The sequence below is a fragment of the Archocentrus centrarchus genome, unplaced genomic scaffold (assembly GCF_007364275.1).
Source record: "Archocentrus centrarchus isolate MPI-CPG fArcCen1 unplaced genomic scaffold, fArcCen1 scaffold_40_ctg1, whole genome shotgun sequence".
NCBI lineage: Eukaryota > Metazoa > Chordata > Actinopteri > Cichliformes > Cichlidae > Archocentrus > Archocentrus centrarchus.
This window is the reverse complement of record NW_022060266.1, coordinates 578,759-592,474: the sequence shown is the minus strand read 5'-3', so window position 1 is coordinate 592,474 and position 13,716 is coordinate 578,759.

Here is a 13,716-nt window from a genome sequence, read left to right as displayed (position 1 = left end):
GCATCACAAGTAACAACAAATGGAGGTGGCCCCAAAACCGTCACTCCATTAATTAGGGCATCAGCTGTTCTGCCGCTCAAAACTCCACTAAGATCTCGCTCTCCGCCGAGTTCTTTAACTATTAATTTTCTACTCCTGCGTTCCCATCTCCATTTTTTCCTAGTGAGACGTCTCTCACAGGTTCTTCTACGTGTAAGAAAACAGAGAAAAAGGACACGTTCAAGGAGCCTAATCACCTTAGGTTAAACAACACAATTTGTCTTTAACCTCTTTTGCACATGACCCAGTCTGTGTGCCACCCATTCACCGATGGGTGTTACCCTTTTAAGCAGACTCCCAATGTCTATTCGACTCCGACAGTAACAGATGCAATTTTAATTTACCTTTTTTTTTTGTCAAATTTATCTTTTACCCCAATTCCCATTTTAAATCATTTGGAATCTTTCTCACTTGATATGTGTTATGGCCGTGCCTCTAAGGCAGGGACCTTGAATCCAGGCGGCTGTCCAGCAAAGGGTGAAAATTCAAGTTCCTCCGTAATTTGCAAATGCAGGAGGACTGAAGCTTTTTTTTCTTCAGCTGGCCAGAGGCTCGTCAATCTTTGTGGAAGAAATTACTGGATCCTACCAGCAATCACCAAAATTGTTATAGAAATGTATTTATCAAATGAGATGACGATGATGGCATTTTGAAAATGAAAAAAGTTAGATAAAATAACTGCACTAAATAAGCACTCACACATTGTCCTACACATAAAGAGCAAGGCCTTTTAATAAATAGCTTACAGCACCTGGTATTCAATTCATGTAATTTTTATTTATAAAATGCCAAATCACCACAAATAGTCTACTCAATGCACTTTATATTGTAAGGTGAAAACCCTACAACAGGGATCATCAAGTACATTTGTCTGACGGCCGGAATTTTTCTCTGCAAACACAGTGAGGACCAGATGCTCTCGTAAGGTGAAATAAAAGGACTCTTGTGTCCCAAGTTATATATAATCATTTGATATATCAATTTTCCTTTCAAACTTTAATTGATGTGATCTGCACGTCTTGCACTTACATGTTCGTCTCTGTTGTGTTGCACCAAGTTTATTGTTGTTTATAGCCATCACAGAAATTGACAGAGCAGCAGCACTTGCTGGATGCAGACTGAAAAATTGCATCTGTGATTGGTCAAAGGTAACATCAGAAACGGGCCTGAAGGTTCATCAGGACAGGAATAAGTGCCTGGAGGAGCTAGGTATGGGGCCTTGCATTGCCTGATACCTCTTAAGAGGTCAGCCAAATCAGTCAAGTGAAACCCTGAGAAAGTTACATAAGAAAAAGGAACAAGCGAGGATTGGCTTTTATAGGGACCCGTACAAGCTTAACAAGAAACCTTTTGACAAGGGTAAGAGGGGCATACTCAAGGCACCAGTGAGGGAACTGGAAGAGTATTTGAGGAAGACCTATTCTGCCAGTCAGTCATATACCAGCAGTAATTCCATATGACATGCCACCTATTCTCCCACTCAAGCTCCAGATCGATGCACGCGTCCCCACATGGAGCATCTGCCCCAGTGCCCAATGGCATTCCATGCAAGCTCTATAACAGGGGTATTCAACTACATTTTTCTATGGGCCAAATTGTCATGAGGATATTTGCCAGTGGGCCACACATTTCTCGGGACACTTACTCTTGTCCATACTTATCGGTCCAGTTGTCGTTAAATTTTCTATTTTTGCTGTCCACCTTACGTCTCTTCTCTTTTGAATGCGACATGTTTTCATCAGAAACTACTGTCTGGCCTCCCGCCAAGTCCTCAGCAAGGAAAGTAGATATTGGATGTCCTAAAAGTCGCTAGAAGTTGCTATATGACATCATCACCTAATTTGCATAATTGGTTATTTGCATGTAGTTGCAATCGAGGCTGTAGGAGAGAGAAATAACATTTTTGGAGAGACAAAAAGTGAAGAAAAAATATGTTTAGAACTACTAGGGCTGGGCGATATGGACCAAAATAATATCTCGATATTTTTTACCTGAATGTTGATATACGAAATATATCTTGATATTTTTTCTTCCCAAAGATATAAACAAAAAGGCACCTCTGAGTCAAAGCTACATGTCCCAAATGCCACACAGACCCTTTTATTAACATTCAGCTGTAGATGTACATGAGAAACTGCTCAAAAATAAACCACTGGCATATTTAAATAATAATGCTCTTCAAATAAATTAATGCTTTTTTCTCCATAACAAAAGACTCGCAGCTGTGCTATTAAAATGTAAACAGAAAAGATACAGAGCAAAAATAGCAAAAGGCTGACTGATTCTTTAAAAAGCCAGTCTGCAGTGAAGCAGACTTCACCACAGTGCTTCGTCCTGTATAAGATAACAAATATGTAAACAGACTGAATGAACAAACTTCCATTCTTCAGTCAGCAGGATTTGTAAATCCATAGACATATATGCTGACATATCACAGCAACGCGCCCACCCGCTCAATGCGGCATCGTATCCGCCGGCTGCATCACAAGGACACGATCAGACTCACTTCTGCTATTAAGGTCACGTGACTTACGGCACATACCAACAGTTCGGTACTCTTGGGGGTCCGGGCGATGCCAAAGCGTCTGAACGGACGCAGTACGAAGGCTGTATGTACACAAACCACGGCGATAGCAGAGGATTTCAGGTTAACAAAAAGCTGTCCAAAAGTCGCCGACATTACCGAGAAAACTCGCTAAATTTGTCGCTAGTTGCTTTAAGGGAAAAACTCACTAGGGGGTCTGACAATCCCCTAACTCTAGAAACAAAGTCGCCAGCAACACTGAGAATAGCGATGGGTCGGTTGCCGAACGATCCGGCTCTAAGAGCCGGCTCTTTAAAGTGAACGATGGGAGCCGGCTCCTGATAGTGAGCCGTTTCTTTTTTCTTTTCGTTGGTTTCCTTTTTTTTTTTTTTTTTGTGGAAGCCGCACGTGATTAGTTAAGATGAATGGTAGCATATGATCGTCTACACTGAGCGGGAGGGGAGGGTCCACGGACACACTGGCAGTGAGTAAACAAACACCAGAGAGGGAGGGGCTCCTGCAAAATGCGCTCGGAGACAGGAAAGAGCCAGAGGAAGTTGCGCGTTACATAGAGGCTACACGCGGGAACGGTGAGGAAAATGAGTGACAGAAAGCGTAGCAAAGACTGGACACATTTTAACCTTATACCTCCAAACAACGAACGAGACACAGCGTACTTCAAAAGTACTGGTGTTTGCGGACTCACAAATACCGTAATACCACTACATGACTGTGTAGTGTAATTTCTGAGCTTTCAGGAACCATTTGAATTTTTTCAATAGCACGAATGCTCGCGGAGTTATGGTGAAAAGCCAGCTGATCAAGTTCCTTTGACCAGCTGACTGTCTTAATCAGCTGTCAGCGGAGATCGCCTGGCGTTAAAGGATTATTCTGATAGACAGAGTGTAGACTGCAAATTTAAAATTTAATATCGACAGGCTGCACAAACAACCTACATAGGTATACTGTATACGAATTGTTCATCCCTCAGTATAATTAGAAGAACAAAACAGGGCAGGTCATCAGGCAGGAGAAACAGGATCAACTCCTCAAAGGCCCTTGTTTTTTCTGATTTCCAATCTTTTGTTTTATAAATTGTATTTGGAGCACTCTATTATATGTTGAGTATATAAAGAAATGTTTGATATAGGCTTAATGTATGTTTTTACACTTTTTAAAAAAAAATTAAAATCTAAGGAGCCATTTGGGAGCCGAAAGAGCCGGCTCTCTGAAAAGAGCCGAAATTCCCATCACTAACTGATAAAATGCCGTTCTTCTTCTTTTTCTTCTTGAGTTTAATGGCGGTTGGTAATCTATGGTGCATTACCGCCACCACCTGTAAGGAGTGTGAACTATATGCCGTGCTTACAGTTTAGTCACAGCTTCTTTTAAAAAATTTTATTTAATAATAGAAGTAAATGGGCAGTGGGCCAGTCCAAAATGACTGATGGGCCGGTTCTGGCCCTTGGGCCACCAGTTGAATACCCCTGCTCTATAAGAAGACCCCAGGCATCTTGAAATATTTCTGGAAGCTGATTACAAGAATTGTCCCCAAGGCCTGTTGAAGGGCGTGAAGGATAGTAATCCCAAAGGAAAAGAAAGCCACAACTATAAACCAATTCCAACAGATCAGCCTCCTGAATGTAGAGAGAAAGTTCATTTTTGGTATCATTGCCCAAAGGCTCTCAGAGTTTTTAGTGAGCAATAACTTCATCAACACAACAGTGCAGAAGGAGGAATACATGGCTTCTCAGGCTGCCTGGAACATACAAATATCATCTGGCACCACTTCCAGACTGCCAAAAATTAAAAGAAAAACCTCCATGTTGTATTCCTGGACCTTGTGAATGCATTTGGGTCAGTGCTGCATGATATCCTATGGGCAGCTTTCAAGTTCTTCTATGTCCCTGAAAGCATTACTCACATGGTTAAACATACTTCCAAGACCTGCAGTTCTGTATAACAACTCAAGATTATACTACCTGATGGCAGCGTCTTGAGAAAGGGGTAATGGTGGAATACAATACAATACAATAGAACTTTATTGATCCCCCACAGGAAATTGCTTTGTTAGCAGCAATTAACACTACTATAAGGACACAATATGAACACTATATAATTTATACACAATATAAATACTGTGTGACTAAGAATATTATATATACAATTAAAGAGCTATGTACACAACATAAATATACAGGGGTTGGACAATGAAACTGAAACACCTGTCATTTTAGTGTGGGAGGTTTCATGGCTAAATTGGACCAGCCTGGTGGCCAATCTTCATTAATTGCACATTGCACCAGTAAGAGCAGAGTGTGAAGGTTCAATTAGCAGGGTAAGAGCACAGTTTTGCTCAAAATATTGCAATGCACACAACATTATGGGTGACATACCAGAGTTCAAAAGAGGACAAATTGTTGGTGCACGTCTTGCTGGCGCATCTGTGACCAAGACAGCAAGTCTTTGTGATGTATCAAGAGCCACGGTATCCAGGGTAATGTCAGCATACCACCAAGAAGGACGAACCACATCCAACAGGATTAACTGTGGACGCAAGAGGAAGCTGTCTGAAAGGGATGTTCGGGTGCTAACCCGGATTGTACCCATCCATCCATCCATCCATCCATTTTCTTCCACTTATCCGGGGCCGGGTCGCGGGGGCAGAAGCCTAAGCAGAGAAGCCCAGGCTTCCCTCTCCCCAGCCACCTCCACCAGCTCATCCGGAGGGACCCCAAGGCGTTCCCAGGCCAGCCGAGATACATAATCTCTCCAGCGTGTCCTGGGTCTACCACGGGGCCTCTTCCCGGTGGGACATGCCCGGAACACCTCACCCAGGAGGCGGCCAGGAAGCATCCTAATCAGATGCCCGAGCTACCTCAACTGGCTCCTTTCGATGTGGAGGAGCAGCGGCTCTACTCTGAGCCCCTCCCGGATGGCCGCACTCCTCATCCTATCTCTAAGGGAGAGACCAGCCACCCTTCGAAGGAAACTCATTTCTGCCGCTTGTATTCGCGATCTTATTTTTTCAGTCACTACCCAAACCTCATGACCATAGGTGAGGGTGGGAACGTAGATCGACCGGTAAATCGAGAGCTTCGCTTTTACGCTAAGCTCCATCTTCACCACGACGGACCGGTGCAGCGTCCGCATCACTGCAGAAGCAGCCCCGATCCGCCTGTCGATCTCCCGTTCCCTTCTCCCATCACTCATGAACAAGACCCCGAGATACTTAAACTCCTCCACTTGAGGCAAGAACTCGTTCCTGAGCCGGAGATGGCACTCCACCCTTTTCCGGCTGAGGACCATGGCCTCGGACTTAGAGGTGCTGATTCTCATGCCAGCCGCTTCACACTTGGCTGCGAACCGTTCCACTGCGAGCTGGAGGCCCCCCCCTGATGAAGCCAACAGAACCGCATCATCTGCAAAAAGCAGAGATGAGACTCTGAGGCCACCGAGGAAGAAGCCTTCCGCCACCTGGCTACGCCTAGAAATTCTGTCCATAAAAATTATGAACAGAATCGGTGACAAAGGGCAGCCCTGACGGAGTCCAACACCCACAGGAAACAAATCCGACTTATTACCGGCTATACGGACCAAGCTCTCACTGTGGTTGTACAAGGACTGAATGGCCCGCAACAATGGGCCAGACACCCCATACTCCCGCAGAACCTCCCAAAGAACACCCCGAAGAACACGGTCAAATGCCTTCTCCAAGTCCACAAAGCACATGTAGACTGGTTGGGCAAACTCCCACGCACACTCGAATATCCTTGAGAGGATAAAGAGCTGGTCCAGCGTTCCACGACCAGGACGAAAACCGCATTGTTCCTCCTGAATCCGAGGTTCGACTAACGAACGCACCCTCCTTTCCAGCACCCTGGCATAGACCTCCTCCGTGAATCGCCACCTTATCGTGGTGGAGGGGTTTGTGTGTCCCAGTGATCCCAGGAGCTATGTTGTCTGGGGGCTTGTCCCCCTGGTAGGGTCTCCCATGGCAAACTGGTCCTGGGTGAGGGTCCAGACAAAGAGCGGTTCAGAAGATCCTTATGAGTGAAAAAACAAGGGAACAGTTTACCCTGCCCGGGATAGGGTTACCGGGGCCCCACCCTGGAGCCAGGCCTGGGGAGGGAGCTCGAGGGAGAGCGTCTGGTGGCCAGGCATTAGCCCGTGGTGCTTGGCCGGGCGCAGCCCGAAGAGGTTACATGGGCCTGCCCTCCTGCAGGCCCACCACCCGCAGGAGGTGTTGTAGGGGTCGGGTGCAGTGTGTGTCGGGCGGTGGCCGAGGGCGGAGGCCCTGGCGGACCGATCCCCGGCTATCGAAACTGGCTATTGGGACATGGAATGTCACATCTCTGGTGGGGAAGGAGCCTGAGCTAGTGCGTGAGGTTGAGAGATACCAGCTAGATATAGTTGGGCTCACCTCAACGCATGGCCTGGGCTCTGGAACCAGTCTCCTGGAGAAGGGCTGGACTCTGTTCCAGTCTGGAGTTGCCCTCGGTGAGAGGCGGCGAGCTGGGGTGGGTATTCTTGTATCCCCCCGGCTTGCTGCCTGTACGTCGGAGTTTTCACCGGTGGACGAGAGGGTAGTTTCCCTGCGCCTTCGGGCTGGGGAACGGGTCCTGACTGTTGTTTGCGCTTATGCGCCGAATGACAGTTCAGGGTACCCACCCTTTTTGGAGTTGCTGGGTGGGGTGCTGGAGAGTGCTCCATCTGGTGACTCCCGGATTGTACCCAAAAAACATAAAACCACGGCTGCCCAAATCACGGCAGAATTAAATGTGCACCTCAGCTCTCCTGTTTCCACCAAAACTGTCCGTTAGGAGCTCCACAGGGTCAATATACACGGCCAGGCTGCTACAGCCAAACCTTTGGTCACTCGTGCCAATGCCAAACGTCGGTTTCAATGGTGCAAGGAGCGCAAATCTTGGGCTGTGGACAATGTGAAACATGTATTGTTCTCTGATGAGTCCACCTTTACTGTTTTCCCCACATCCGGGAGAGTTACGGTGTGGAGAAGCCCCAAAGAAGCGTACCGCCCAGACTGTTGCATGCCCAGAGTGAAGCATGGGGGTGGATCAGTGATGGTTTGGGCTGCCATATCATGGCATTCCCTTGGCCCAATACTTGTGCTAAGGCCCAACACTGCCAAGGACTACCGAACCATTCTGGAGGACCATGTGCATCCAATGGTTCAAACATTGTATCCTGAAGGTGGTGCCGTGTATCAGGATGACTGTGCACCAATACACACAGCAAGACTGGTGAAAGATTGGTTTGATGAACATGAAAGTTAAGTTGAACATCTCCCATGACCTGCACAGTCACCAGATCTAAATATTATTGAGCCACTTTGGGGTGTTTTGGAGGAGCGAGTCAGGAAACGTTTTCCTCCACCAGCATCACGTCGTGACCTGGCCACTATCCTGCAAGAAGAATGGCTTAAAATCCCTCTGACCACTGTGCAAGACTTGTATATGTCATTCCCAAGACGAATTTTATGCTGTATTTGCCGCAAAAGGAGGCCCTACACCATACTAATAAATTATTGTGGTCTAAAACCAGGTGTTTCAGTTTCATTGTCCAACCCCTGTAACTACTACAGTATATACAACTGTGCGTTCTAGTTAGTGGTTCATGTTGAAGAGTCTGATTGTTGCAGGCAGGAAGGACTTCCTGCTGCGTTCTGTTCTGCACTGAGGTGGTACCAGTTTGTGACTGCTGTTGTTCAGTATATTGTTCAGTTTCTTTAAGATCCTCACCCTAGCCAAGTGCTGAACAGAGTCCAGTTCATCCCCAGTATTGGAGCTGGCCCTCTGTACGAGCTTATGCAGTCTGTTCCTGTCTCTAGAGTGAGCCTCCTCCCCCCAGCATACCACAGTCCACTCACACCAGTCTGGTAGAATGTAAGCAGGAGAGGTCTGCAGATGTTGAAGGATTTTAACCTTCTCAGGAAGTATAATCTGCTTTGCCCCTTCTTGTACACTGCCTCAGTGTGGCTGGACCAGTCCAGCTTGTCATCCAGTTGCACTTCCAGGTACCTGTAGCTGGACACAACCTCTACCTCCATGTCTTGAATAGTGACTGGAGCTAGTGTAGGTCTCTTGTTTCTGAAGTTAATCATCATCTTCTTGGTTTTACTAATATTCAGCTGAAGGCAGTTGAGGTTGCACCAGTCCACAAAGTCACTAAATGTGCCTCTGTACTTCTCTTCCTGTCCTTCACCGATACAACCCACGATCTCTGAGTCATCAGAGAATTTCTGGAGAAATCAGGCGTTGGAGTTGTATGATAGGTTCAGATCATTTTAAAAACTCAGAGAACAAACACACAACTGTTTTGAACTTGCGCAAGGAGGAGAGATCCGTTCCTTGAACTCAGCTCGCGGCTGAGCGGAAGTTATCTGTCCTGGCGAACTGCTTCCTGCGCAGCGCTTTTATTCGGATTTTCACAATAAGATCACGTGGGTTACATCAAACACAGTTTACAGCATGTAATAAACAACATTCTTGGCTTTTTCCTTACCATATATGGTCGTAAGCATACTGTGACATGTGCGCATGTAACATGGCGTATACGAGACACGTATCCTATATGTGTTCTCTGCAGGCTGAGAGCAGCCTGCAGGTAACTACAACTTCCTTTGTAAGAAATACCACCACGTGTTCCCATTTCAAACATAAAAACAACAGTATCATATGCACATAAAACAACTTATAGAAAATATACAAACAGAAGATAAGATAATTTATAATAAACAGAATGGAATTTATACCATAACTCCAACATTTCCCCCCTGTTTATCATAACTTCACTGGCACCTTTTTTCCACGCCACTTGCTTGCACATTTTCAGTGTGGGTTTCATTCATTGCCAAATATATACATATTTACAAAATATCCTCAGGCATTTCAGCGTCTTGGTCGACCATCTGAAGCTGCAAATATGACACAACATAACCAGTAAAAATCTTTGTTATCATGGACCTGATGCAGGGCAGAATACACATTGTAAACACACAAATCAACACTAACACACACAAAACAGGAGTCAGGCATTTCAACAATACCTGCCACCAAGTTCCCGCATTTAGCCAGGAAAACCAATCCCTCTGGCTTTCCTGAGTGTGCTGTTGTACATATTTCTGTAATTCAGTCAGTCTGTCGAGTGCCTCCCTTATGGCTCCACCAGCATTATCTTCATCTGGGATGTAAGTACAACATGTCTTACCAATAATCTTACACACGCCACCCTGGGACGCTGTCAAAAGATCTAATACTATCCTATTTTGCATCACCATTGCTCTGAGTGAACTTAACTCTTTTAAAGTTCCTTGTCCTAGAGCTATGGTTATATTTACCAGACGTAATAGTGCATAGCGATTTATTTCCACTTGGTCACGCACAAATCCCAGTCCAATTCCTGGAAAGATAGACTGGGCAATCTTTGCTCCGACTCCCCAAATCCGGAGCTCCTCTGGGACTTCTGAATGGCTCGTGAGCCACTCTCCAACCTGTCGCTTCGTCTTGTGATGTGGATGACTGGCCTGGTACTGCATGAAAAAGACATGATCTGACACATATGCAACACTACACAGGCCTCCCCAATCTGGGGGAAGGGACACGTATGCTTTGTGACCACAGATGAAATACCAATCCGCTAACACTCCTGTTCCCTTGGGTCCTGGTGCTACTCGTGAGCACTGACTCAGCTCTCCAGTGTCCATCTGTATTCTGTAGGCCAGGTCAGACTGACAGTCCTCCCTCTTGGTGGTTCCATTAGCTATAACACATGCTGGAAAAGCTTTCTCTGGCAAATGAGTCAACATCAGTACCTCAGGAAGGGGGTTAGCTAACTGGGGCCAAGTGAGCAAATCTGTTAACATAGAACAGTTTCTATTAATGGGAGAACTCATCCCCTTTACGTTAAGAATTGAGGTAAAATTTGCTTCACTCCATTTAGCTCTTCTCCCTGGATGTGTAGCCAACCCATAGAGGCACCACGAGCGCTCCCAGCTAACATTGTAAGGCCTCCTGGCTTATTGGCTCTTGTATATGTAAGTATATGTCGCTGTGGCCATAAAGGCCCTGTGCCGCTTCCTTAGCTATCTTATCTGCAAAGGCATTTCCTAAGGTGACAGAATCTTTGCCCGCAGTGTGGGCTGCACATTTACAGATAGCTATGTTTTTGGGTTTCATAATAGCTAAGAGCAACTGTTTTAATAATGTAGCATGTTTCACTGGCTGACCTGTAGACGTCTGCATTCCCCTTCTTGCCCACTGGGCTGCAAAAAGATGCACTGTTGAAAATGCATATTGGCTATCTGTATAAATTGTCACAGTCTTATCCTTATAAAATAAGCAGGCTTCTATGAGAGCTATAAGTTCCGCTGCTTGGGCTGAAAGATGAGATGGTAGTTGTTCTGCCTTAATGATTTGTTTATCAGTTACTACTGCATACCCCGTTTCTGTAATACCTCTGTCATTTTTCCTGCTTGACCCATCTATATACACCACGTCGCCTTCTGTTAATGGCGTATCTAACAAATCCTCCCTTGGTTTACTATTTTGCTCTGTTATAGCTTTACAATCATGTAGTTCTCCCTCTTCTGGAGTAGGAAGCAATGTAGCAGGATTCAAGGAAGTACAGCGCTCAATTGTAATATGCGGCTGAGATAGTAGCAGAGCAATACAGCTTAAATGTCTCGCTGGTGAAAGGAAAGTCATCTTACTTTGTAATAACAGAACTGAGACCGCGTGTGGTACTTTCAATGTCAGTGGATGAAACAAAACTAACTCACTCGAAGATTCCACTGACATTGCTGCTGCACATACCGCTTGCACACAAGGTGGGAGTGCTCTTGACACTGCATCTAAACGTTTAGAATAATAAGCAATGGGTCGCAGTTTGTCACCAAAGGGTTGCAACAAGGCTGAAGTCATAAAACCATTTTTACAATCTACAGTTTGAACAAACTGTTTAGAATAATCTGGTAAGGGCAGAATTATTTCTGTAGTTAAAGCTTGCTTAACTTCAGTAAATGCCTGTTCAGCTTCTAGAGTCCATTTTACATTTTCAGACATTGCCATGGGCACATCATGTATAACTGATAACAATGGTTGTGTCATTTGTGCATAGTTTGGAACCCAGGCTCTACAGTAATTGCATAAGCCTAAAAATGCCAACATCTGTTTCTTTGTCTGTGGTTTGGGTGCTTGCATGATGGCTGTTTTCCGAGACTCCAGAAGGTTTCGCCCTTGCTGTGAAAGAATGTGTCCCAAATACCTTACTTCCCTTTGCACCCACTGCAGTTTCTCCAAACTGACTTTGTTTCCTGTTTTTGCCAGGTGTTGTAACACTTCTAATGACTGCGTTCTACAATGCTCCTCTGTGTCTGATGCTATGAGAATGTCATCCACATAAGTCAATACTTGGGAATTTTTTGCTATTGACAGCTGCGACATGCAATTTGCAATAGCTTGTGAAAAAATTGTGGGGCTATCCGTGAACCCTTGAGCCATACGCGTGTAACAGAATTTTTTTCCCTTGTAGGTAAAGGCAAACCAGTCCTGTGAATCCTCATGTAAAGGAATCGAGAAAAAAGCATTACTGAGATCCACAACCGTAAACCATTTTTTGTCAGGGGTCAACTGATTTAGCAGTGTATGTGGGTCTGGAACACAGGGTGCTCTAGTTTGTACAGCTTGATTCACAGCTCTTAAATCCTGCACTAGACGCCATTTATCTGTACCTTGTTTCCTTACTGGGAATATAGGGGTATTACAACGAGCATCAGGTTTTTCAATCAGTATGCCTGCCTTCAGCATCTCCATGATTACTGGCTCTATCCCTGCCTGTGCGTCTGGTTTAAGTGGATATTGACGTACATAAGGTCTGTAATCAGATTTTGGTTTAATAATTACTGGGTCAGCGGTACTTAATAATCCTACGTCTGCTGCTCCCTTTGACCACAAACTATCAGGAAGTATTTGTAATTCTGGGAAATTTTCTATGTTTACCATAGATCAGGCTGATGTAGAGCTATTTGTGTGTTCATGGACTTTAGTCATGACTGTCCACTGCAGTTCGATTTTCTGTACCTGGCCATCAGAGGATTCCCACCGACCTTGACCCATGTCCCTCCAGTCTGTAAGTTTTTCAGCATCGCACAGAAGCTGGCCCACATCTTCCCATTTAGCTGTAGGAGGTTTTGACAGCGACACATGAGGTACTGATAAAAATGGATTAAAGGAATACAGACCTTGGGCTTCAGGAGTCAAAGTTACAATGACACCACTATACTCTCGTTTTAACACATAGAGAGTATGCGAGTTCAGTTTTTGAGTCTGCAGCTTCCTAACCTTTTCTGCATAGGTTTGGTCTGGGCCTGGAGTCTGCTTGTACCTGAGAGTGCAGTGCATAGTTTCGGGAGGCTGCAAATCACTCCCTGATTTTAGGTAAGAAGCTATTAGATTTAATAGCTGTCTACCCGTTCGAGCAAGATCTGATTTTGGAAAATCCAGGCTCCAGTAGTAATAAGTCTGAGGTAGTTCTTCTACTTCATGAACCTGATTTACCACTGTAGCCTGCATTCCCATTGGAGTGGGAACTATAGCAATTCCCAGAGCTTGAAGCATGTCTCGCCCTAGCAAATTCACTGGACACTCTGAACTCAACACCACAGGGCCCTGACTGTAAATTCCTGTCTCTGGATCACTAATTATCACTGGAGCTGAAAGGGGTAAGGCACTTAATTGCCCATTAGCTGATTTTACAAAAACTCTCTTCTTAGATTCTTTTAATTTTGGGATGTGTTCCTTCACCACTGTTCTATCTGCACCTGAGTCACACAGAAATTCAGTTGTTTTGCCATTTACCAAGAGAGTTATTAAAGGTTTCTGACCTGGTGTGGAGATTACAGCTAATATTAGCTTCAGATCAACACTGGTAACCTCAATGTCATCTGAAACTCCACCTAGTCATGTAGAGCTGTTGTAATCTAGATTGTATGGAGGATCCCTAAACCTCCTGTTTCTGCAGTCTCTGGATATGTGTCCCTGTTTTCCACACAGCCAACAGCTGTCTCCCCTGGGGACAGGTCTGTTATACTGACCACGGCCTCTTCCCCGGCCTCTGCCTCTACCTCCTGATTT